At 41.5% G+C, this 27,238-nt stretch overlaps 1 protein-coding gene across 2 annotated transcripts in view; it reads right to left on the bottom strand.

Annotated features, from left to right (window-relative positions):
- GPC5 (glypican 5) overlaps positions 1-27,238 on the bottom strand; it is a 1,424,459-nt gene that overhangs the window by 1,387,207 nt on the left and 10,014 nt on the right. The window lies entirely within an intron of this gene.

Below are 27,238 nucleotides of genomic sequence, written 5' to 3' on the forward strand. Positions count from 1 at the left end.
TTACATGAAATGTGAGGTGTTGTAGTTAGAAAAAAATGCTAATATGATCAACAACTCTCATCCTAGATGAGCTAAAACCTCATTTTATACCAGAATAATATACAAATAGAAAAAAAGTAAACCCAGCCAAGTTTATCATCCAATGATAAAAGGTAAATTACACAGTAAGACAGCGCAGGCACCTTTATACACAGTGGGGTTGCTAGAGAATGGAGAATTCAAGGGGCACGGCGTGGACGGTGCCCGTCAAGGATAACATCATGGCATGAGCCCCAGGACACCCCAAGGCTACTCAGCTTTTTTGAAAAGGTCAGGACAATTTTATTTACATGTCCTAATTGCATACATTATTTCCTTGTTGTAGGGTAGGAAACGGAGTTGTGCCCTTATTGATGTCTGGGGAGTTTCACAGCATGACTGTTAGCTCTTCACTGACCAAGAGGAGATCAGCAAACACAGAATATCCATGTATGTGTGCACATACACGTGCACGTACACACACACTGTCAAACTCCCCCCGTGTCACGCAGAGTCGACCTCGGGCCTCAATTTCCAAAAGTTTGTTCTGGGTGAGATCAAAACACGTGAAATCAGTGAGTTTCCTGCCAACATAGGACACCAAAATTTCTAATGAGTTTGGCTTTGGCTTAAGTTAGACAAGTAACAAATGACAGCATTTGAGCATTTCACAAAGGCGATGAGGCATAAAATATTTATGTGTGTCACAGTAGGTAATATTTTGGCAATTGTTTTTCATTTATCTTGCCTAAAGTTATACAAAAGCAAATTCTGCTTCAAATAGTAAAGCTGATTGAAAGAAAACAAAGCTATCTTCTCAGCCTTATTCCTAAGTGGAAAAAATGAGGAATTAAGCATTCAGAGAAGAACAATAATAGAGATTGGAAGAAAGAATCAACAAATAAACATTAATGTATATAACATATTTAGTCTGCAAAGGACTGCTAAGGAACAAAACTAATAATAGAAGAACAACAACCGGGGCACCTGGGTGGCTCAGCCCAGTAATGGCTGACTCTTGATCTCGGCTCAGGTCATAATCTCAGGGTGGCGAGATGGAGCCCACTGGTGGGTTCCATGCTCAGCAGGGAGTCTGCTTGAGATTCTCTCCCTCCTTCTGCCCCTCCCCACCTCAAGTAAATAAATAAATCTTTTTTTAGAAACCCAAGACAACAATAATAGATTTTTGCAAATGTCTCTCCAGAATTCAAACACCTAACATGGTTTGCTAGACCACATTCCTAAACATAGCCTAGAAAGGCACCCAAGTTGTGACCATTCCTTCCCTCCTGCCTCCTCCAGGCTCACCCCGGGTAGCACCACCCGTTGCACCCTTCCCTTCGCACACTGGCCTCTCAGTTCCTCGTAGTCACCAACGACCCACTTGCCTCAGAGTCACTCTCCATGCTAACCTCCCTGACTGGGACACTCTCATCCTACTTGTGCTCATCCACACATGTGACAAACACACACCTTCTCCTAATTCATTCCCATCTACGTTTCTTTACATTTGACCTTGGTCTTCTGGTGGGAACTTTCCTTAACCTCCCACACAGCTCTTGTCCCTATTATGTGCCCCTGAAGTGTCTCATGCCTCTCTATTGCATTTATTGTGGTGACAATGTTATATTCTTTCCTGTGATTGCTAATTAATTAGTCTCCTCATCTAACCGTAAAGCTCCAAGTGGAGGAATTTTGCGTATTTATTTTAAGATTTATTTATTTATTATAGAGACAGAGTGCATAAGCAGGGGGAGGGACAAAGGGAGAGGGAGACAAGCAGACTCCCTGCTGAACATGGAGCCCAACCTGGGGCTCAATCCCAGGACCCTCAGATCATGAGCAGAGCCAAAACCAAAGGTTGGACACTTAACTGACTGAGCCACCCAGACATCCCAATTTTTGTTCATTTTTATATCCCAGTTGGCCAGTACAGTGCTTTAAAAAGCCCCGACACTCCATCTTTTACCCATCAAACCAAGAGTTGAGGATCTACTATGTACATACATTATCTCATTTAATTATCACATTAATCCTATGATGTAGGGAACATTACTACCACATTCTACATATGAGGAAATGGAGACAGAATGAAAACTGTCCGATGTCACATACTTATGCACTGCAAAATAATGGAGGAGGTATCTGAAAATTGGCAATGATTCCAGAGCTATCTTCTTCACCATCACTCTACTGAGAAGAACGCTGTAGTCTTAAATCTATAGTTTACCTACAAACACAACTGGCCATTTTTTATTCTTGCTTGGGAGTTTTCTTCTCCTTGAAAGAAGTCATCTGTTTGGTCACTTGAAAGATACTAAATTTTTGGTTAAGAACCATCCAAGTTTAACTCAAAAACAAAATGGTGAGAAGCACAATTAGAAAGATACTACAAGTTATCTTGACTGCTATCTTAAACATAATGTGGGAGAGAACCCATCACGTCTCACAACTCTGAGTAATCAATGGACAGCAGTGTAGACCAATGTAGACCACTCAGAGCAAATACATCCCTCGCATTGATGCGGATCTGCACTGATTAATCCAGACTTTCATTTAGAATCTTGGAAGCTGATAATGACAGTGTAACACTAACTCCAAACCAAATTGGGCCTGTAATTCAAAGACCTAGTTACGTTTAATTGGCACAGTATTATTATCAGCATTCAGAGTGGGGATAGCAGGGGAGGGGAGGAACCCACAAGACACTGGTTTCCTGGCTTCCTGTATCCAAAAGACAGACGAGAAGAACCAAATGCCCTCAGGGAAAGGACCATATCTTACATTTTGCTCACAGTATAAGCACAAAGGACACAATAAGCTGCTTGTTGATAAAATGCCCAACGTGGGAAGCTACAGTTCCCCCATAGAACAAGCATCCTAAGAAAGCAAAGCCAGATGCAGCCCGAATAAATACCAGGGAGGTAATAAGACTCATTTTTAAAAAATCTCAAAGCCTGGCTTCAAAGAACATGGCATGACTAGGCTATCGAACAGCAAGTGGACGTGGCCCAGGCTCATGTTCCCGGATGAAAAAATCAAGCTCTGTAAGAATTCAATTACTAAAAATGAATGAAATTAAAAATAAAACAGCAGGCTCCTTGCGGAAGGGAACTTCAACCAGAATTGTGGGGGTTTTCCTCTTCTCTCCTCCTCTTCTCTCATCCAGAAGGAGCAGAATCGGTGAACATGTCTCCTTGTCTGTTCTCCAACATGAGAAACTATTACAGCCATCTCCCTGCTTGTGTATTTTTTTTTTTTTAAGTGTTAAAATAGGAGCACTGGGAGGCATTCTGGAAATGGCAGCCATGACGGCATGGTTTTCATTATCTCTGATTCCCCACATGAACCAGATAGAACAACTAGAAAATAAATCCAAGAAATATAACAAAACTAGATGATAGAGTACTCCTATAATTTCAGAATATAAACAGGGTTGGCGGAAATCAGCAACAGGCATAGATTTTCACGGTATCAGTCTGGACAGCAGGCAGTAGAGTGAATCAGTGGGATAATGTCTGAAGAACCTGAGTACAGGAGAACCCCCAAAATAGCCAAAAGAATTCATAGGAAAGGACAGCGGGCCAATTTGAGAATTGCAGCTGAAACAGGCTGCAATTGGCCCTCTCAATTTTGGGGTATGTGCAAAGGACCCACTATAGAGAGAACTGAATAGTCAGGAGCAATCTGGACCTCTATGAACTCTCAAAACTTTCAAGCAGGCTCTTTTCCAGGACAGAACTCCACACAGAAGAGAAACTTCTGGAAATGGGATCAGAATTCAACAGAATAGGGATCCAAGAAGCACAGATAAAGAAGGTGGAGACCAATGTGAGAAGGGAAATAAAGCCAAGAAAGTTCAGAAAATAAGCACCCATATTTTTAAATGTTACAGCAAACAGAACTAGTTCTGTAAAGTTAGAAAAGCTTTCATGAAACCTGTCTCAATCTAAATGTCCAGAAACAATACTCACTTCATATAAAATGAACAACAAAAAAATACTGAGGTCAAATCTCAAACAGAGTTATTACAATAAAAAAGACAATAAGGAACAGAATATCCCCACTGACAAAGAAAGCATGCAGGAAGATACACACCTAAAAAAAAAAAAAAGGTAATGAAAGAAAACATGAAGGAATAACACAAATCAGAATCAGAAAACCTCAGCTCTGAGGCGACTATACTCAGGAAAGAAGTAAAGATGAAAGACAGAACTCTGAGATCAAAACTGCAAACGAAGGAACACAGGAGCCAGTCACACAAAGAAAATGCCTTAGGACAGGAAAAAGTAGGAAAAAAATAAGAAATTTTTGAAAAATCAAAAAACAAAAGGATTTAAAAGGCAGTAACAATAAACACTGCCAGTAATATTAGCCATGGAAGAAGAAAACAGAAAAAGTACTAAAATTATATTTTATGTTATGCTACAATTGTTAGGAGTTTACTATGGGATAAGACAAATAATTACAGAGTATTCAAATTCTACTCTCTAATTCTATCCTGTATCTTTGAAAATCGGGATTTTTTTAATGTGGAAGAAAGGAGAGACATAAAGAAAAAGTAAAGTAAAATTCTTTAATCTTGAATTTGAATTGAAGTATCAATATGAAAGTATGAAAAATTTTACCTTTAAATACACATATTCTCTAGCTTCTCTGAAAAGGCCTAGAAACAAATGGCCAACTGAGGGGCAAAGGGCATCCTTGTGCCCAGATTATCATCTTGCAGCATCATTTCTCTCAAGAAGAAATGGGTGCTTCTTAACGAAATGCCTCATTCTAGGTCTGGAGCAGGAAATATATAAGATGCTACATTAGCTAAAGCCTCTTGTCCACAAGGTAGCAAAGAAGCTATCAAAGAACTAGTAGGGACAAATGAAAAGGATTCAGGAGCTATGCCAGTCTGCTAGGGCTGTCACAAAATACCACAGACTGGATAGTTAACAACAGAAATTTATTTTCTCACAGTTCTGGACATTGGAAGTCCAAGATCAAGTCCAAGCTGGTTGGCAAGCTAGGAATCTCTTGAGAACTCTCTCCTTGTCTTGCAGACAGCCACTTTCTCTGTGTCCTTCCATGGCCTTTTCTTTGCACATGTGTCCTCCTGCTATCTCCTCTCTCTTTATATAGGATCACCAGCCATGGAGCATCCTCATGACTATCTTTAACCTTCCCTCCTTCCTTAAAGGCCCTATCTCTAAATAGAGCAGTATTGGGTGCTGGGGCTTCAACTTATGAATTCAGAGGTTGGGGGGTGGTTAGGAGGGACACAATTTGGTCTAACCCAGCAGTCAATTTCAATCGATTTCTACTCCCTAAACCTAGGACAATCTGGGCTTCAATAACAATGATTGTAATGAGTTGTGATTAATCAAATAGATTTAAATTCAAGGATATTATATTTCTGTGCCTTATTTCATAATAAAGAAGAGCTTTACACTAGAACAGCTAGTTGATACTATACATTCTCCTTTTGTTTCGACCATTTCCTCTCCCCCAGTCAACTTACCGGATTTTTATATTTGTATCTCAAACCAGCTTTATTGATGGCTGACATAGAAAAGAGCCCTTGGTACCAAGACACCAAGATCAAGATATATGTCAGGAACACCAGAGTAGATGTTACAAGTCATAAAATACCAAATGCTCAACAGACGAAAACAAGACCTTGGAATTAAAAGTAGGAAGGTTATACAGGTAAACTTGCTCCTCCTATCTTTTCTGAGATTGTCTTCTTGCCATAAATTCTGACAGTGATAGGAGTTTGTAAAATGTTATATGGTGAAAAGGTTCTGACTGAGTCAAATGTATTCCTTCACCTAGCTAGAATAAAAAGTACTGAGGTCCATGAATCCAGCAGGAATCATGACAATGGCATTGGATCTGCTGGGAACTGGTGGGCATCTGTTCCCCCGGGAATTTCCTTCAGTTTCAACCTGTCCCTCATTCACATACATGCAATTCAAATGAGACCAATACGCATACACAATTTATACATATATATATATATATATATATATAATGATGAGTCTACACTGGTTAAAACATAGCAGTCACTCTGCTGGCAGGGTGACTGATTCAAAAATAGGCAGCCAGTTGCAAGAAAGAAATGCAAAAAGATATTTGCTGGGGCCTCTGGGAAAGCAAAGCTTTCTCTCTCCTGCTGGAACCAAATTTAATGACGCAAGAACACAGGACTTGTGGATGCCACCATCATTCCCCAGCTCAGAGTAAAGCCTGGATCTACCACAGCCCAGGTCCCCTGCCATGGAAAGAGATCCAGCCCCTACAACTGTACTAATAGAGCCCAGGTTACAGCAAGCTAAATCATGCCACTCTCTTTTATGCTTCATTTATTTTATGCAAAAGGACTTGATATTAAGTGGAGGTCTCATAGCACTGGCTCAGTGTCCTCTCTGGTTTCTTGCCCTGAAGTGGTAATAACCTTCTATGTCCAAGAGACAGGGAGAAGGGCCCCACTCGGAGTATGATGGTGCCACCAACAGAGCACAACCATTAACTCTGGACAAAATGTGACATGCGATGACCTGAAAGCTGTAGAGGGTGGACCAAAGAGAAAAGAGTCTGGAAGGGAGTCACTATTTGGAAGGGAAAAGCCATAGGGTTCTTTTCCCATCTCTGTGGCTTTTAGTCTGAGGGCAGCCCATCTATAAAGTGACGAAATTCCCATATAAAAAACGAACAAAACAAAACAAAAATCTCAATCTTCTTAGGACCAAAGCACTAGAAGATAGAAATCCAAGCAATCACAGTGGCTGGAAAGTGAGGGAGGGACACCAACCAAGACAGGGCCAGAGAGAGGGAACCCCAACTGCTGTATGTACACTCTGCCCAAATCTCTGGCTAAGCCCTGAACTACCTCTCACACGGCCAGGGCTGACTCTAAGTTGTCCCGCCATTTGCAAGCTAAGGAAAAAGGATGTGATTAAAACTGCAGTAGCTTCCCAAGAGGCACAATTGACAGTTTGAGTCCAACCAGAGTAGTACTCTCCGAAGACAAACAGATTAACACTCTTTGGAGGAATATAATCAAATCCAGAGATACCAATAACATAACATTCAAGGTGTTCAGGGGGCAATTTAAAATAACTGGACATATGAAGAATCTGTATAATGCGACCCATTTTCAAGAGATAAGGCAATAATTCAGACCAACATGAGATGATCCAGATGTTAGAATAAACAGGGAAGGACTCCAAAGAGCTATTAGGACTCTGTTCAATGAAGTAAAAGGAATGTGTGCTCTGAAAATTATAGAGTAAGAAATCTCAGGAGGAAAAAGGAAACTACTAAGAAATACAAAATGGAAATTCAGTAACTGAGAAATATAATATGCAAAATAAAAACTTTACTGGGTGGGCTTGATAGCTAAATAGAAATGACAGAAGAAAGAGTCAGAGAACTTTAGGAGAGACCAATACAAAGTATCCAATCTAAAAATTATAAGTACAAACAGACAGACAGACATAAATAATGCCTCAGGGAGCTGTGGGAGAATTCAGAAAATCTAACCTATCAGAGTCCCAGAAGACAAAAAGAGAAAATACGGCAGACAAAGTACTCCATGAAATAAAAACTATAAATTCCCAAATCTGCTAAGAACCACAAACTGGCAGATTTCAAAAGCTCACTGAACCCCAACCACAATAAATACACAAGAAAATCATGCCTAAATACATTACAGTCAAACTACTGAAAACCAAATAAAAAGAAAAGGAAATAAGTCCTGTATGTGAACCAAGGGGAGAAAAACTGGAGATAAGGTAGGTTCACACAACACCTCGTAGGTCACACTTAGGAGGGACTCTCACAATAAAGAAAGGGCAGTAGGGGAGTAACATGATTTGATTTGTTCTCACAAGTTCACCAAATGGCTATTTTGAGAATCAGTATTTCTGTACTGCAAATGAGAGTGAGGATTTGAGTAAAAGCGAAGAGAAGTGGTTAGATTAGACATCCATGGAAGGTGGGAGATAACTTGGCTGTCTTGGATGGGATTCAGCAGATAAGAAAGAAAGAGAATTAAAGACAACACTCGATCTCAGCTGGAGAAACTGGATACACACAGGGTACCAGGATCAGAAACGGAGAAAGCACAGAATGCAGGAGGAGGAACGGCTTTGCAAGGAGGCTAGGAAAGAGATCCAAATTGAAGCTGTGACTCTGGGAGTTTGAAACACAAAACAGTACTAAATACTGAGAGTTTCAGGGAGACCATCTATGGGAAGAATTTAGTTTATGAAATTTAGAGGGTTTCTCACCCTTAGGCTACACAATTTTTTTTTTTTGGTTTGGGGGGGTTTTAGTGTTGTTTTTGGTTTGGGTTTTGGTTTGGGGTTTTTTTTCTTTCGGTTTGGTTTTGGGTTTTTGCAGGAGAGCTGTCCTACATGTGGCAGAATATTTTAGCAGCATTCTTGAACTCCGCCCCCTGGATGCCAGTAGCAACCCCTCCCCATTGTGTCTTCAAACCTTGTTCAATGTCCCCCTTGCAAATACTCAGTCGCTGCTGGGTGAGAAGCACCAACCAAAGACAAAGCTTAGAGATAGGAAATGAGCAGAGGAGAAGCTCTTCAAAAGAACCTGAGAAGGAGCCATCCCTGAGCTAGAAGCACAAAAGGTGGGGGAGGGGCGAAAAGAAAAGCGGAAGACCTGCTCTCAAGAAGAGGGAGATTCGTTCTGCCTGGGAAAGGAGCCACATTCAAGAAAGCCTGTACTTTCCGAAGATCTGTAATCATCTGGACTACCATTTTGGATGTTTTCTTGACTCTAACTAGACTGTGACTACAGGAATAATCACATTGCATTTGGGATCCTATTAACAATAAGAAATAATTACAAGGTCGTTTCAACTCAGTGAAAGCTGTTGTGCTACAACTTGTGTAACAGGGTCATGTCTACTCCTTTCTAACTTCTGCCAACCCTGAAGGAATCCCTAACAGTCCCTGATATTGCCCTGCATCCTGGTGCTTACCTGAACATTTGCTTCTGTGCATTTAATTGATTCTATTTAATTTTATTTTTTTCTGAGATTGCAAGCTCCAACAGGGTAAGGATCACCTTCGCCTTGTTTCCCAGTGTGTTGTACACAACTAACATAGTGCGTGAAGCAAAGATCTTTAATAAAGCATTCATCTCCTCCCTTTTCTTCCTATTTGTACATAAATATTTTGTAAGAAAACTAAGAAGATACTTTCATGGCTTAAAATTAATGAGGTAGGTTTTAAGATATATTTATTTGAAGAGAGAGCATGTACACATGTGGGGAGAGGGAGAGAGAGAATCTCAAGCAGACTCCCCATTGAGCACAGAGCCCCACATGGGGCTTGACCTTACAACCCTGAGATCATGCTCTGAGCCAAAACCAAAAGTCAGACTCTTAATGGGCTGAGCCACTCAACGCTCAGAGATAGCTTCAAATATAGATCTAGGATAAGCATATCACTGAGGACATTCAAAACTGTTCCAATAAATCTTTTAAAATAGTATTAGTGATTATTATACATTTTTATAAATATTCCTCATAATAATGTATTGCTGGAAGTTATAGATTCATCCACTTTTATTAAATACAAGCATTATCCTGTAAAAGTATATATTGATATTATTCATTGAAATAAAAAAAAATTTCAGAAGAGTATTTATTAAGTGTTTCAGCTATAATATATTCTTTTGGTTCTGGATTCAATAAAAAATAAGTAGCATTCGGCAATCTACAAATTAGACATAATAGTCACAGGTAGAACAGTAATGCTATGTCTCATGTATATAAATGGCATCATTGATCCTTCAATAGGTAATATACTCATAGTTGTCTTTCCAGCCATGATTGATCAACATTTATACATCTCATACTTAAATCTTTATATATAACCAATAACAAGCATTTCTTTAAAAAAAAAAAAAAAAAGATTTTCTTTATTTATTTGGTAGAGAGAGAGATCACAAGTAGGCAGAGAGTCAGGCAGAGAGGGGGAAGCAGGCTCCCTCCTGAGCAGAGAATCCAATGCGGGGCTCAACCCCAGGACCCCAAGATCATGACCTGAGCTGAAAGTAGAGGCTTAACCCACTGAGCCACCCAGGCACCCCAACAAGCATTTCTGATATGAATGTATATGTTCTATGTCTATAAAGCAGAGAAAGGTCTGCTAAACAGAATGCTTTCCCCAACTTACAGTCATGAATTAGGAGTCAAAATGCTCTGCAACACATTAACCAGCTCAGGAGACAAAAGGCCTACATACTTTAGATAGATAAATAGATAGATAGTTGGATAGATAGATGATAGGTAGGGAGAGAGAGAGGTAGATAGGTGATAGGCACATAGGTAGATAGGTAAGTAATTGATAAATTAATAGGTAAGTAGATAGGCAATAGGTAGATAGGTAGATAGATGATAGGTAGGTAGGTAGGTAGATGACAGATGATAGATGGATGGATGTGTAGATATACACACTTACACATACATCTATATATGTTAATATATAGATATATAACATGCTACTCAACTACCAAAAAAAAAAAAATTGCAATCTCATCCCCTCAGTTCCTTTTTTTAAAGATTTTATTTCTTTATTTGACAGAAAGAGCAAGACAGAGAGCCCAAGCTGGGGGAATGGCGGAGGGAGAAGGAGAAGCAGGCTCCCGGCAGCAGGGAGTCCAAGGCAGGCTTGATCCCAGGACACTGGGACCATGACCTGAGCCAAAGGCAGGTCATGCAACTTAAGCAACTAAGCCACCAGGCGCCCCTCATCCCCTCAGCTCTAAACGAGCCCCAGAATTACTCATTGGTCTTTCACTGACTCTCCTAAAAAAGATCACCGGCACTATTTCTCTAAAGGAAACCAGGCCCATGCATTACAGCTCCTCCAAGCCAGGCGGAAGCTGAGATTCTGAACCACCTGGCCAAAAAATTAGGGATTATTTATCTATTTGTAACCGCTCATGGATGTGGGCTTAAGACCTTGCGGGGGGGGGGGGGGGGCTTTAGGGGCAGGGAGAGAGAAGAAATTCTCATTCATCAATGGAGCTCAGGCCAAAATGACTTCTCAGGCTACGATTCCTGTGGGATCAGCCCACCTCATACGAACTTCGCTTTCCTCTGAGAACTGCTCTATCAACAGCTCCACGAGAGAGGCCCCTGTAGCACATGTGTGTCATGGGACGTCACATCTGATTAGAGTTTGTTCCACTGAATGTGAACATGCAGTGCAAACAGAACCAACTAGATTGTTGCATCTGAGAATGAGAAATGGAACACAGAAAAAATCAAGTCTCTCACCACCAGAGTTGCCTTATACATAATTTAGGAGTGAGGTGCCCTGGAGACAAAAGGCAGAATGTACAGAGTAGAAAAATGAAGGAAAACTGTCCGGGCTCCCCAGAGATCCTGCTTTAGTTCTTTTCTGGAGCCCAATGATTATTGATAATTTGAGGGTTTTGTGAGACATATCTAAAGGCTTCTAATAATAAAAATAATAATAAAATAAAAAATAAACGCTTCTAATAAATTATTTTTGTATTAAACAGACCAAATTAGTTTGTGTTTCTTGCAGCCGAAGTACTTCAGCTCATGTTTTAATTCTGAAGGGGGTAGCAAGAAAGGATGGTTTGATCAACAAGTTATACACAAGGGTCTCAGGAATTCTGATTACGTGACCATGGAAAAGCCCAGCCAATGAAGCCAGCCTTTGAAACTGTGGGTGAACAGGCAGAGTGGTTTTGGGTACAGAAGGGTGACTGATGCTCACAACTCACAAAAAATCTCCAGGACTTTTTTATGTACCTAGAAACAATGTATTAAACATCAACACTATGACTTGACATGTCACCAGCTCTGCTATGGGAACTCCCACCGCCACCATGTTTGTTTAACGCACACACTAAAAGAAACTGGAGCTTCTTTTAGTCACCCAGATATCTGTGGGGGGAAAAAAAAAATCATAACCTAACTCTAATGGGCAAAAACCCTCAAGGGATTTAACTGGTACAAAAGACAGAAAGTATAAAATAAATAACAATTTTAAGCAACCTTTGACACTGCTGCTTGAACAGTTTCACAGAAGACTTGCTTCCTCTCTCTCTGCCCAGTCTGTCTTCTATAGGTTTTGCTCCATCCCCAGCTTCCCCATGGTGAGCACCCCTGGAAATTTTAGCCTCAGGTAAAAAAACGCCTGCTGTGATTCAGTCCACACCACTCAGGAGAAGAGGAAAACATAACTTCAAGTAGTCCTTCTAGAAGAAAGCCCAAACATCACATTTTATGGTCCCTGGCTGGCTTAAGCATCCTTATCTGAACAATCATTATGGCCAAAATGAATTGTGTTGATTGGTTTAAGATCATCAGAAACTGGGGACATGAGGGTGGCTCAGCCAGTTAAGGATCCAGCTCTTGGTTTCAGCTCAGGTCATCATCTCAAGGTCACGAGATTGAGCCCCACATTGGGCTCTGCACTCAGCTCAGAATCTGCTTAAGCCTCTCTCTGCCTCTTCCACTACCCCTCCTCCCAGCCCTCTCTCAATCTTTCTCTCAAATAAAATAATTAAATCTTTAAAAAATAATAATAATAACCAGAAGTTCAAGACTGGATCAAGCCCATTCCAATTGCATGTCTGAGATCTCGGTAGTTTGGTTTCAAAAAACAAACAAACAAACAAACAAACAAAACTAGGGTACAGTTATGGTGACCCAAAAAATGGCACATGACCACCATAGGACCAACCGACTTCTCAGGCCACACAGGAGGGCCAACGTCTATAGCCCTGCTCAAGTCCAAACTAGCTGTGGACACACAAAACATGTCTTGGGCTCTTGGAGATACTGACTGGGGATGGGAAAAAAACAATCAGGGATGGAGTTTCTACATTGTCAGGTAGATGCTTCTTAGCACTGAAATATGGGCTTATTTGTCCATGTAATATCCCGTATTCCCTTAAGATGATACAACCAGAAGATCTGAGGTGTGCAGCTCCTGTTGTTTCATTTCTGTCTTATACTGCGAGTTCTAAAACAGCAGGATGTAGGAGAATGCGAGAGCCCAACGTACGTTCCAACATCTTCGGAAGGCACAGGAATCAGGTCATGAAATGGCTGGTTAGTAGAACTTAACAGGGAAGAGGAGCATTCTACAAAGGAGATGCTTCGTGAGCTGTTCCTAGTTTACAGAACACATGTAATTATATGAAGAGCACCTGCCTATGTAGAAAGGCAGGTAAAAAGGAGGGCACAGAAACTCTTTGGAGCAGAAGTGAGCAAACACCTTCTGTGAAGTGCCAGATAGTAAATATATACGCTCAACTCTTCAGGAGAGATGGTCTCTGCTGTAAGGATTCGTGTCTGCCCCATCAACAATGCACAAATAAATGAATCAGAATGGCCAGATTTGGCCCAAGGGCTGCAGTTTTCCCTGATCTAGAGGACTAAGATGTGCAGAATGATACACTGGCATGTTCTGAAGCTCAAGAAAGACCCTGTGCTTATATTCTAAGAGAATGGCACATAGAATAATAAAATCTCACTAGTAAGAACGACAGAAACCCAGCTTCTGCTAAAATTTCAAATACTCAAAATCTCTTAATTGGAAGAGATTTGAAGATGGATTTGCCCGACCACCTCCAGAGAGTGACGACCACCTGGCTGACCAGCATGTCTCAGGGCCACACAGAGTCCTGGCCCATCGCGGCAGCACCGAGGCCCACTGAGCCCACGCTGCCTCCCCACCCCACCCCACCCCACCCCACAATGATGGAACCCCTACTCCAGGCCACGGCTGGATTCCAGGCTGAAACCTACTGCCATTGTTCTGAGGCACCGCCGGACTAAAACTCCTTTGTCTCACAATCTAGCTTTTGTCGGCCACTTCTTAGACTACAAAACCCTCTGGCATTCTGTCTGATAATTTCGCTCTCACGTTGTTCACCTCCTCTGACAAGCTACACAACCCCTACCCTCTCTCCTGGATCCAGGCTGTCCCGTGTGTCCCACCCCTTCTCCAAATCTCCCTTCCCCAACCAGAATCTGGTTCTCCCCTACAAACCATCACACCCAAGTTTATTCTCCAGCCTGGCAGCACAGGTCGGAGTTCTCTCCTCCCTGCTCCCCGGTGGGGATTTCAGTCCATTTCTCCTCTGATCTCTTCTATAAAACTTTCTCCTTTAAGACTTTCGCCGACAGCCCCACCGTCTCCCGCCTGCTCACTGCAGTCAGCCTCCCCTCCTACAACCCAGAAGTTCATTCACACCCCCATTTTACACACTCTTCGGGGGGCCCCCACATTCCTGAGTCCCCAGGATCCCCCCGATGACGCTCACTGAGTTGCTGCCTCTACGGATTTCTTGCCACATCCTGCATTTCAGCTCCAGAGGCTGGCCCGTTCTCCTTCGTCTCTCTCTCTATGCCCCCCTCTCTCCCCTGCCAAACCATAATAACTCGATCCCATCAATTTTTTCTCCTTCATTTCTACTCCCCTAGCTCCTCACCACCACAGAAATGCACACATACACAGAGAGGGAGAAAGTATTTGTATCTGTGTGACAGAAAGTAGTAAAGACTTAGGGAGTTTTCAGAGCAGAAGCACAATGATGAAATACACAATATTAGACATTCCTATTCCTATATCCCTCAGCCACGCTGACATGGGTTCTGGCTACTTAGTCTTCCTTCTTTATAATCTTCCAACAAACTAAAATAGTTCCTCCATTTTTATTAGGCAAAGGAGTTGAGTTTTGGGTGTTTCTATGTCTCTGACAGTTTTGAAACAGGGCTCCAAAATTCTTTATCACTCTCCCCGTCAAGAGGTGACATCTAGGTCCCCCCACGGATTCTGGGATTGCTTGACCAAAAAATATGACAGAAGTGATATGTGCTAGTTTCTAGGCCCAGAACTTAAGAAACTGGCAATTTCCAAGCCCTGTTTCCTGAGACACTTGCTCTTATAACCCAGTTAGCATGCTGTGAAGACCCCACAAGTTACCCCATTTGTAGATATCACCTGCAGTGGCCATGTGTAGATATTTCAGAGCAATGCCCAGCTGAGGTCAACATTCAACTGGCATTACCACCAGACATGTGAGCAAGGTCCCCTGTGGATGATTCCAGTCCCACTGAGTCACCCCCAGGATTCTTTCAGGTCTCCACAGGTAAGGTCCCAGATATCATGGAGCAGAAACATGCCATACTTTGCTTGAGTCCCTGACCCAAAGAATTTGTGAGCACAACAGTTTTAAACCAATGACTTTTGGGGCATTTTATTACACAACAATGTAAGGTAATTGGTGTGATATGGAAGCTGAGAAGTCCAACAGTCTGCTCTCTGCAAGCTGGAGACCTAGGAAAGCCAGGGGTGTAAATTCAAGTCAGAGTCCAATGGCCTGTAAACCAGGAGTAGCAATGGTGTAAGCCCCAGAGCAAGTCCTGCTCTTGCAGTCAGAGAGAGAGAATCCAAACTCTCTCCACCTCTTTGTTGTGTGAGGTCCCTCAACAGATCAAATGATGCCTACCCACACTTGGGGGTGGGGAGGAGGAGCTGGCATCTGCTCTACTCTGATCCTTCTGTTCAGATGCTAATCTCTTCTGGAAACACCATCCCAGACATACCTACCAATGATGCTTGACCAGCTGTCTGGGCATCCTGTGGTCCGGTGGAACTGATACATAAAATCAACTACGATACCTTTCCTAGCTTTCAGCTCTCCATTTATTTCATTATTTCCTCTTGCTCCTTCAGTTTCACTTTCTGGCTTTCTCCCAGCTACTTTCTAATGGACAGTTAGATTCAGGCAAGGGTGTGAGCCTCTACAGGGTTCATCTGGATGTGCCCAAGAGCTATGACCTTGAATTCACCATTCAGACAGCTCTAATTAGACTTGCAAGGCCTGTGCAGGCCTGGAGCCTAGTCTGTCTTCCCAAGGGCACACCTGACCATCAGTGTGGCTACTCCAGGGCCTGCGGTATGACCATGTGACTATATTCAGACCAAAAGTATATAAATCTTATCTCAGAGAAGCTCTTTAAAAATATTTATGCTAGGGCGCCTGGGTGGCTCAGTGGGTTAAGCCGCTGCCTTCGGCTCAGGTCATGATCTCAGGGTCCTGGGATTGAGTCCCGCATCGGGCTCTCTGCTCAGCAGGGAGCCTGCTTCCTCCTCTCTCTCTGCCTGCCTCTCTGCCTACTTGTGATCTCTGTCAAATAAATTTTTTTAAAAAATAAATATTTATGCTAGACTTTCTCTCGTTCCCACGGCCCTTCTTTCCCACTGACAATTCCTAGAGGAGCCTTAAGAGCCACCTGTCTCGGATGACAGCCACCTGCTGTCCTGGGCTATTCAACTACAGAAAGTTACATTAAAAAAATCATCATAATCATCATAGTATTATCTTTATTTTTTGCATATATCGTGATCCCTGTTGCAGCATTTTAGCCTGTTCCCTAAAGAATTTAGTGCTTCGTATCACACTCCATCCCACTGCCAGGGTGAAAAATCCAACACAATACAACAGCGCCATCCTAGTTTAAAAATTCCTCCGCGTGTCCCTGCTCCTCAAAATGGTGTTTCCCAAAGGACAAAACAAAACGAAAACCAAAAGGTCTACAGATCTTCGCATTCAGATCGTTAATGAGAAGAAAGCAGATTACTAAGGGACAGTACAAGTTCTGGTTGGCTGACTAAAACTTGAGAGCTGTTGACCTTTGCCCCATTTCCCACTCGGCTCCATCTCACACCATCAACTCCAGTCACACTGAATTACTCGGAATCCTCTAAAACACATAATGCTTTTCCATCACGTCCATTGTCTCCCTCAGGCGAAGGTGCCCTTGACCCTTCTCCTTCTGTATCCTTTCTACCCAAAACTTTCGTATCTTGCAATAGTCAACTCACGCTTTTCTGAGAGTTCCTGATAGGACTGGCCAATCCCTACTTTGAGCTCTATTCAACCCTGTCCAATTCACTATCATATGATGTAAAATATTCTATCATAATTTTATTCCGTATCTTCTTCCTCTGAAGTGTCAGCTTTTTGAGGACAAGTACATTGTAATTTCTCCTTTATCCAGCTACTAAATAGTGTTTGTCCAAGACAGACAAGAAAAAAAAAAAAAAAGAATGGGAAAAAAGGAAAGATCATTCTGTTTTAGTTTGTCTTGAAGAGTAACTAAGATATTTTTATTAAGATAGATGTTCACAACTTAGGTGATTATTGAATATACTATAGGTAGGAATTTTTCTAAAACAAAGTCAGAATTGGTCAGGTACATAAAACATGTCTTAAAAAGCTTTATGTTCAAGTAAGCATTTGTTTTTTCAGAACTCCTTAAAATTTACTATTAACAATTAAGAAAAAGCTTCTGAATTTTTTGAATATAGAGAGAATAAAAGTGAATGACAGGAAGTTCTTCCTAGTGGTTAAATACTGCAGCAGATAAACATCTGAATTTTGCCCAGGAAATGGGGAAATTCTGGATTTGTAGGCATTACATCTGCAACAGTACAAACTCAAAACTGAAATCAGAGGAAAAAGATAGATAAATGGTATTTTGAAAACTGGTTACATTTCTCAGAGGGAAGTTGTGCTCTTATATCCAGATCCATTAAAATTAATCAAATGATGGATTAAAAACCCTAGCAAGTACCTGGTGTACAGCAGGCTATCAATAAATGATATTCGTGTTTCTCTTCACACATACCCATGATAACAAAACATCCCATTTAAGTGATAAATACTTCATTTTAAAATTGGCAACCTACTTAGATGACTGCTCTTGATTGAACCGAGACACCCTATTTCTACCCACAGGTTCTGTCTTACCCCACATTCTCGTATCAACTGAATCATAGTCAAGGGTTCAATTAAGTCCCTTAAACCCATCCCACAGCAGTTCAACATTTTTGATACCTTTCCCTGTCTTGACTTACTCTCATACTCGAATCCCAGGACCTAAATCTTACTCCTAGTGTTTATTCCATTTCCAACGGGTCAATTCTGTCTCCCCAGTACTTATCAGACTGTAGCTCCCACCATAGGTCCAGCATCTCCTAAGCCCTTGGGGTGTCAGTCCTGGCCACGGTATTGGGCAGGGGTAAGTAAACATTTGTTCCATGTCTTTAGAAAACACCATATTCTAAAGTCTTCACCCGCTGTTTTTTTTTTTTAAGACTTTTATTTATTTATTTGACAGACAGAGATCACAAGTAGACAGAGAAGCAGGCAGAGAGAGAGGAGGAAGCAGGCTCCCTACTGAGAAGAGAGCAGGGCTCGATCCCAGGACCCTGGGATCAGGACCTGAGCCAAAGGCAGAGGTTTTAACCCACTGCGCCACCCAGGCACCTCCCGCTGTGCTTTTTTAACTATTCCTGCCATCAATCTCACCAAAAGAAGTCCTTCTCGTCCATAATTACATAGCTGTCAGTGGTATTTATTTGGAGGCCATGCCCTATAAATTCATAAATTCCAGGTTTGTTTACATAAGCACCCTAGACAGACTTGCTATAGCTGTTAAAAGCATTCCATACGTAATGATCATCAGGAGAATCTGTTAGCATCTTTAAAAATTTGACCTGATCATTTCTTCTGTTCTAATAATTTCTTAATCTCAATCCAACACTTTATTGTCAGGCACCATTAGAGTTCTCACTAAAGGGAGAACTCTAAAGTTCTCTAAAGTTCTCTAAAGTTCTCTAAACTCTAAAGAGAAGAACATCTCCTCTGCACAGTCTCTTCCTGACCAGAGAGACCACAATCCAAATATTCCGCATAGGTTTTGCCCATCAGTTAAAAACATCTTGCTTCCTTTCTTAAATTACTTACATCATTACGTAATCTATTCTAGAAGGGCTTCTGGAAAACATCTAATCCATGACTTGTTCTTTCTCTCCAATAACTGCTCTAAGCCATGCAACTAACTGTATCATTCTTCACCGTGGCCAACAGGAAACCCAGAGCCAAAGTGTCCAGCCCAGTTCATGACTGTTGATGCCCCATCCTGTTAAAATGTTATGTATCTCATGTCTTAAACACCTGATTCCCTGTTATTTTTCCTACTCTTATTTCTTGTTTCTAGACTCAGATTCATGATGCTTTCCCTACTGTTACTTTCAGACCATACAGACTTCTGTGCATGGATTTAAACTAGTATTGGGAGATGATACAAACACATAAGATAGAAATCTATAGGCAACTGGAAACAATTAAGACACTGAATGGCTTGACTTCTCACTCAAATTATTAGCTCCCCTACGAGTAGTATAACTCAATCAGATAAATAGCTAAAGGGGCCTACAGCACACGCATACATTAACAATCCAGTGAGAAGCATATGTCATATGAATTGCCACACACGACACACAGTATAATTAAGGCTATCCACACAGCAATGAATTCAAGGTCAATATGGTCCTCTTGTCTATATGGACTGATTTCAGCTAGATGTACAACCTAAAAAATACATGGGAAGTACCTTAATAGATTCCAGTCACAAAAGAAACAGAACAAAGAAATCCAAATCATATTGATTCTACCTCTAAAATAAGTTTTAAATTGACTTCCTTCCATCTGTACTACCATCACTTTAAGTGGATACTCTACAGACAAGAAGGGTCTCTTAAAAATGCAAATTGTGGCCTCTAGGCTGAAAAACTTCCCATGGCTTTCTACCGCTCTTGGGATGAAGTTCAAAATCCTTAACATCCAAAAAGGCTCCTGTGACTAACCCCTGCCTCCCTGGGTCACCTCTTCTGCACTCAGCCTTCACTTTCTTAAGCGGGGACATGTTTGCAAAGCGTGGACCCTGCAAAACAAACACACGCAAGAATGACCAATTACACTTGAGCCTTTCCTCTTCCTCTCCAGAGAAGTAAGGGTGGTCTGGATTGACTGTTTCCACTTCATTCTCCCACCAAACCCGCAATCTCAATTCTGACCCCACCCCTACCCCGTAAAGGAGAACATCTGGATAACTGGTGAACTCCCCTAGTTGTCAAATTCAAGACACACTCACCATTTCTTCTCACTCTTAACTTCTTCGTGGGCTCCAACACAATTTGCTCCCCAGTTTTCAAAACCCTTCCCTTGCCTTGCCTTCTGGAACACCGGAGTTATCTTCTTTCTCCTTGTTTTTAATTATTTGTGTTGCCCAGGTTCCGCCTCTCGGATCTGGCCCTGAGTGATGTTCTACCCCCGGGAGAGTCATCTACAAGCCTAGTGATCTACAAACCTTCATCTGTGCCACTGTCTCAAGGGATACTTGGGCCCACGTTCCCAGCTATCTATTGTGTGGTACACCACAACAAACCAGGGTAGCCTCAGAACGGACATGCCCGGTGTTGCACCTTCCCCCCTATAGAGTGTCTTCTACTCTGAAAGCCACTTAAGAAACTGGGTTGGCTCAGTCACTTAAGCGGCTCCTTTGGCTCAGGTCATGATCTTGGGTGCTGGGACTGAGCTCCGGTGCTGGGCTCCCTGCTCGGTGGGAAGCCTCCTTCTCCCTCTGCCCCTCCCCCAACTCGTGTGCTCCCTCACTCGCTCTCTCTCGCAAATAAATAAAATCTTAAAAAACAAAAGAAAGAAGAGAAAAAGAAAAAAACTGTGTATCTGATAACTCTGCCTTCTCCATCTGCTCACTTTTCAAGAAGTGTTTCTCTAAACGGGGTTAAGTAAAAAATGTCTCAGAGGAATGATAAAAATGAACTCACTCAAAAACACCCTTCCCCTATGCAAAGACAATAAATTTATTTTCTTAAAAATCAAATAAATCCATTCTCTCAAGGGTAGTACTTCTCGGAAGCTTGAATCTGCTACTATTTATCATGCCCCTTGAAGACACATGCTTAGGGGGCAGCCTTCCTCCCGAGTTAAGTTTTTGCTGAGAACACTAATTTAACAGCTACTAGAAATAATATGCTGCAGAACAGAGTGCGGGCTTGCCAGTTACTCTCCTTGAGGTCACCTTAACCAGAGCTCATAAAAACAGCATCCCAAACTGACACAGGTTTAAGTTTCGGTGTTGTGTGCAGCAAGACACAGCCCTGTAGCGTAAATGGGCTCCAAGTACTGCTTCTCAGAGGGCTGTTTAGGGGATACTGAGTCTTCCCTCCACCCCTGCTAAATTACAGAGTAATTTCCTGTTCTTTATTTTGATTAGTAAGTCAAATGAATTCATCAAATATTGATTAAACACCTGTTCCGTACAAGACACTGTGATAATTATTAAGGATACCAAGAAGGGTTGAATGTCGTTTTGTCCCTTCAGGGCTCAGTCTAAGGGGAAACACATTTGTAAAAAATTTAATTAATGTGACAAAGTGCTATGAAGGAAGTACGTACTCCGTTCTGCAGGACCACAGGGAAAGAAATAATTTCCTTTTCTTGGGGAGATAAGTGGGGGAGCGGGGGGGTGGTCAGACGATATTTTAACTAGGTGCTTGGTTTACAGGCTCCTTACCAACAACAACAACAACAAAAATACAAGATAGAATATATTTCAAGTTTATAAATAAAAAGCTGGGGTTTTTAGGGTAAAATTTATCTGAATTCACAAAGTTGATGAGTAACAAAACAAACCTGGACTCAGATTATCCAGATGAGACAGAAGGAAGAGCAGGTAGGAAGTATGAAAAGGTCTATTTCATTGGGGAAAGCCAAAGCAGGGAGGTGTGGCTGAGCTGAGAACCGCTTAGCTGTGGGCTGGGGAGGAGGCTGGGGAGCTGGGAAGGGCCTGAGAGGTTTTCCTGCTTGCAAATTAACAAGCTGGCGTGTTCCTGTTTCACTGTGGCTGACAGAAGCCAAGAGACTCCCCCAACAGCAAGCAAGCGCATCAGCGTGGAGCTGGTTACCCTGCTCCTCACTGGGGATGCTCTCCAGGGGGCCTGCACCCGTTGCACTCTGGGGGGTGGGGGTGGGGACATTTGAGGGGCGAGGAAGGGGTTGCCACTTCTGTAGCAAGCCAAGACAATCCTGTTTTTGCCCTGAGAGAAACTCTCCTTCAGGGCTGCTTGTTGGGAACATGAACACAACTGAACAAATGGCCCAAGTAAAGGGTAGTCAGGGCCTTGCATTTTGGGCATCCCGAGTAAACGCATAGAAACAGGACACTGGGGAAGGTGGATGACCTCTTGCAATGGGGAGGGAAGAGATGGGAAAGAGTGGAGCCAAGGAGAGGAGTCTGGAAAAGAAGGCAGGAACCATATAACTGAGAAATTTTAATGCAATCCATGGGAGTTTGAACTTTTTCTGCAAGCACTGGGAAGCCGTGAAAGATGTCCTAAGATATGTATCAAACACCACTGGAATGGTTTGTAGGATGAGCTGAACGTTTCTGCTCCGACCTCCGCCTTTTCCTTTCCCAACCTGGCTCTTCTTCATAGTTACTGAAAACACTGCCAATCTAGAAGGTGGTCCTCTTTCTAGAATTTTTTAACTTGCAACCAGGAGACTTGGGTCAGTTTCTCCCCTTGGGGGTAAGATACCTCGCAGTCATATTTTCTGCTATAGGAAGAAGCCTACTTGCAGCGGGGAAAAAAGAAAAAAAATCCTAAGAGATCTGTAAGCATTCTGGTCTGCATTTTCTTATTTTATTTTTTTTCCAGTCCATCTGCATCTCTTCCCCTCCCTTGTCTTCAGTGTCCCTCAGGAGACCTCCATGGACTCCAAGCATTCCTATTTCAGCTTAGCACAGTTTTAGTTATGTTCCCATCACTTGAACCTGAAGTTCTGAACTAGTTTAGAAGGGCAGTGTTCCCAGCTTCATCTCTAGGACATTACGTTGGAAGCCATATGGAAAATGGCTTCCAATGAAGACAAAAGTGGAAACATGACCAAAAGAGTGTCACAACAGTCCAAGAGAGAAATGACGTTTCCATATGTCCTTATAGACATGACCATCTCTGACTCAGAGATGACTTTAAGAAGTAGTTCCTGGCTCTGAAGGTAGTTTAGGGCACCTCAGTAGTTCCCAGGATAAGCTGTGAGGGAGGACTCATTTCATACATGATAGTTCAAGATCAAAAACCGACCCTTCCAAATGGGGAGAAAAACATATGATGCCAAAGAAGAAGGGGCCAGATCATGAAGGGTCTACAGGAAAGTTGGAATCATTAAGATAAAGAACAACAAGATTGCCTGTCTTTGTTGCTGCCGGAACCAAGCCCAAGAGCCCTGAAAAATTATCACACAGAAAAGCCCAGAAGAGTACAATCACAAGGGCTTCACCTCAGTGTTTCTAAATCATATATAATCACATACTTATCACAAAGTAAATAAAAAATTCTAATTCATTTTTTAAAAAATCATCTTTGCCAAGAATTCAAAAGACACAGGAATTTGTGAAGTATATTTTGACTTCTAACCTCTCTCCCATCCCCCCCCCCCCGGTTGTGAGAGGTCATCCACCTTCCCCAATGTCCTGTTTCTATGTGTTTACTCGGGATGCCCAAAACGCAAGCCTTGACTACCCTTTACTTGGGCCATTTGTCCAGCTGCGTTCATGCTCCCAACAAGCAACCCTGAAGGAGAGTTTCTCCCAGGACAAAGAGTAGGTTTGTCTTGGCTTGCTACAGAGAGGCAACCCCTTCCCGCCACCCTGAAACGTGCCCCACCCCCAGAGTGCAACAGGTGCAGGCCCCCTGGAGACCACCCCCTGTGAGGAGCAGGGTAACCAGCTCCACCCTCATGCCGCTTGCTTGCTGTTGGGGGAGTCTCTTGGCTTCTGTCAGCCACAGTGAAACAGGAACACGCCAGCTTGTTAATTTGCAAGCAGGAAAACCTCTCAGGCCCTGCCCAGCTCCCCAGCCTCCTCCCCAGCCCACAGCTAAGTGGTTCTGGCCCTCCAGCTCAGCCACACCTCCCTGCTTTGGCTTTCCTCCTCCTAATTTTACTCAAGCTTATCTACTATTAATGGCACTCTATGCACTTTGTTTTGGGGTATATTCATATATAAACTGGTGTGTTTGTGTGTGTGTGTGTATGTGTGTGTTTTTTGCTTAGGCTACAATTTGTTTTTTCCTTTAATAAATGCTGTAGGTCATTTGTCCTAATTTGGTTAGATAGCTTTCCCCTCCTGGTTTAATGTCCACTTGTGATTATCCATAATTTATCATTCAATAGATATTAATAGATGTTTACATTAGCTGCAATTCTTTTCTGTGCAATGAATATGTATGTACATTATACATAGACACACACACACACACACGTTGGGATACTCTCCTAAAAGCTGGAATCACCAAGAAAAGGGTATACAAAATTTAAATTTTGAGTGAAAATTGCCAAATTCCCCCAAACGCACATAGTCAGTTGTTCTGCTCAGTATCTGTAGGTGAGCGCTCTCTTTCCTACAATCACAGGAACATTAGATATCACTATTTTTAATCCTCCACAATGTGATATTCATAAGGAATTAGTTTTCTTCTGTTAATGGTGAGCTCAAGCATCTTCCATATCCTCATTAGTCATTTATATCATTTGAATTTCCTCATTAAGTTCTTTTTTTCATTTCCCTTTGAATATTAGTGTCTTTGTTACCAATTTATAAGAGCTCACTTGTGACTAAGGATGCTAACCTTTTTTTTTCTTTTTTTTAGATTTTTTTTTTAATTTATTTGACAGACAGAGATCACAAGTAGACAGAGACGCAGGCAGAGAGAGAGGAGGAAGCAGGCTCCCTGCTGAGCAAAGAGCCCGACGCAGGACTCGATCCCACGACACTGGGATCATGACCTGAGCCTAAGGCAAAAGCTTTAACCTACTGAGCCACCCAGGTGACCCAAGAATGCTAACCTTTTGACAACTGTGCACTACAGATGAGACACCATAGGTTTTTTTCTCCTATGTATCTCACTACAATATTTATTATTTTTAAGATTTTATTTATTTATTTGACACAGAGAGAAAGATCACGAGTAGGCAGAGAGGCAGGCAGCGAGAGGAGGAAGCAGGCTCCCTGCTGAGCAGAGAACCTGATGCGGGGCTCGATCCCAGGACCCTGAGATCATGACCTGAGCCGAAGGCAGAGACTTAACCCACTCAGCCACCCAGGTGCCTCTACAATGTTTATTTTTTTGATCACACACAAGTTATATATTCAAATATAATATTTGGTTTTTTTGTTTTAAGAAAGGCAAAGGAAAATCACTGAAGGATTTAACACAATAAATAAAGAGGAGCTTTGACTTTTCCTGGGAAATCAGTTGGGAAGCAATTGGGAAGTGGACTGATGAGAACCGAAAGCAGATGTTGGTCGATGGGATCATCCAGACATGCAAGGGCACCAGATGAACGCACAGTGGTAGTGACGGGAGTGGGAACAGAACTTTCAGGGCATTTGTGAAACAGAAACCATAGAAGGCGCCAAGTGGATGAATTGGTAGAGTGGGTTGAATTAAACTTCTGTGTTATTAGGGGGTGTTATCAATTTAGTCACATTTCTAACTGAACCCAAAAGAGCAAGGCACCGCCAGTGTTCTCCATAAAATGGGTGAAGGGAAAAGGGAGGGAAAGGAACAATTAATAAAAGCGTAATCATCATTGATCGGAACTTCTAAAAAGTATATGAGTTAACTATAGAACAGATTTATGTTCTGCTTATTTATTGACATATTTTAATTACAAATCAAATATTCTCTGAAAGCTCTGGGTCTAAATACTTAAAGTATATAAAGTTTTGTCATATAGGATACTGGAATGAAACACATTGGTCCTGTTAAATAGGGCTATTTAATAGAATATTTATAAAGGGAAGGATATAGGAAGACTGTAAGAGGTACTACAGTACTTCTCAGCTAGGAACTGTGGAGAAGAAGCGATTACTACCTCTAAGGGGGCAGGAAAATAAAGTATTGACCAGAATTCAGAGAGAGCTGCAGGGTCACCTGCCAAGAGCTGCAGGACTCTGTAGGCTGAAGAACCCATTGAAATGTTTCAATGCTTTGTCATACCTATTTTTCCTTGTTTTGCATGTAGGATATCTCCGAAGGTGAGTAGATATTAATATTTAATAACCTGAAGCTTATTTGTACCCCTGAACTTATAAAAGTAAAAAGTGAAATTTAGTTTTGTAACTAAAGCTCTTAACTCTACAAACATAGATGCTCAGACCTTGCCCTGACGAACAGGGCCCTGAAGGATCCCTGGGTTCTTCAGCCTTTTCCCTTTTTCCATATCATTCCTATTTCCTTCACCTTTTAAGTTGATAAAAAAAAAAAAACTTTGTTAAAAATGACTTTTTTTTTCCCCCCAGAGTGAAATGTATTCCGAGGCTGGTGAGAACAGACTGTTAATCTCTTCATTTTATTGACCTACTTCAGTTTCAGCTCATTAAACACAGACATTTTCAATGATCAAAAGAAAATGAACCAAATGTAACTTGCTACAACCTTACTAAATAAGAGAGTTGCTCAAAAGGCAAATAAATCTGAACAGGTAATTTAATATTGACAATCTTCCATTTAAAGAATATATCTGTAATGAACAAGGACATCCAGAAATAATGTTTACATTCCTTTGATCAATGAAGGCACAGTCTTGGCTTATTATCAGACTCCTCGGTTCTTACCCCTCTCCCAAAAAAAATCTTGAAGAAATCATGAACTAAAGTCCCTTGAAATTGTAAGAAAAAGAAAAGCAAAAGACTATGAGCTCTAAAAAGATAGCTGCAAAGATAACTTAATTATATTGTCTATATACAATTACAAAAGCTAAAATAAATTTGATTATCATAGCACAGAGGAGAGAAAAAAAATAGTCATTCAAACTCATTACCCTAATAAGAGTAATACACAATTTATAAAAGAAGAAAATGTTTACTGCCTTCTAAATATAATTGCATTTGAAACATAAATTTGAGTTCATTGTTGAACCATATCAAAATATCTGTGTCTCATTAGCACTGACTTAAATAATCCTTCTATTTAGGTAGAATTTCCTAATACCTCTTCTCAGATATCCTAAATAAATAACCAACTACACTTCATACAGAAAAAAAAAATTTTTCAAAGTATTATTGAAAGATATTCTAAAGACTAAGTAAATATTTCTAAAATTGGAATTGTTGGAAATAGTTTAGACAGTTTACCTGTTACCATATATCATGTTTTGTGATTTAGCAGGAATTATATTTTTGCTTATCCTGGAAGGCCTGGTCTCTCTACTTAGTCTGCACGGAGTCTGGACCCCAATCTGATATCTTTTAACAATCTTCCTAGCTCAGGAATGA

This window comes from Mustela putorius, unplaced genomic scaffold, assembly GCF_011764305.1.
Source record: "Mustela putorius furo isolate JIRA1106 unplaced genomic scaffold, ASM1176430v1.1 tig00003974_pilon_pilon_pilon, whole genome shotgun sequence".
In the NCBI taxonomy this organism is placed as follows: Eukaryota; Metazoa; Chordata; class Mammalia; order Carnivora; family Mustelidae; genus Mustela; species Mustela putorius.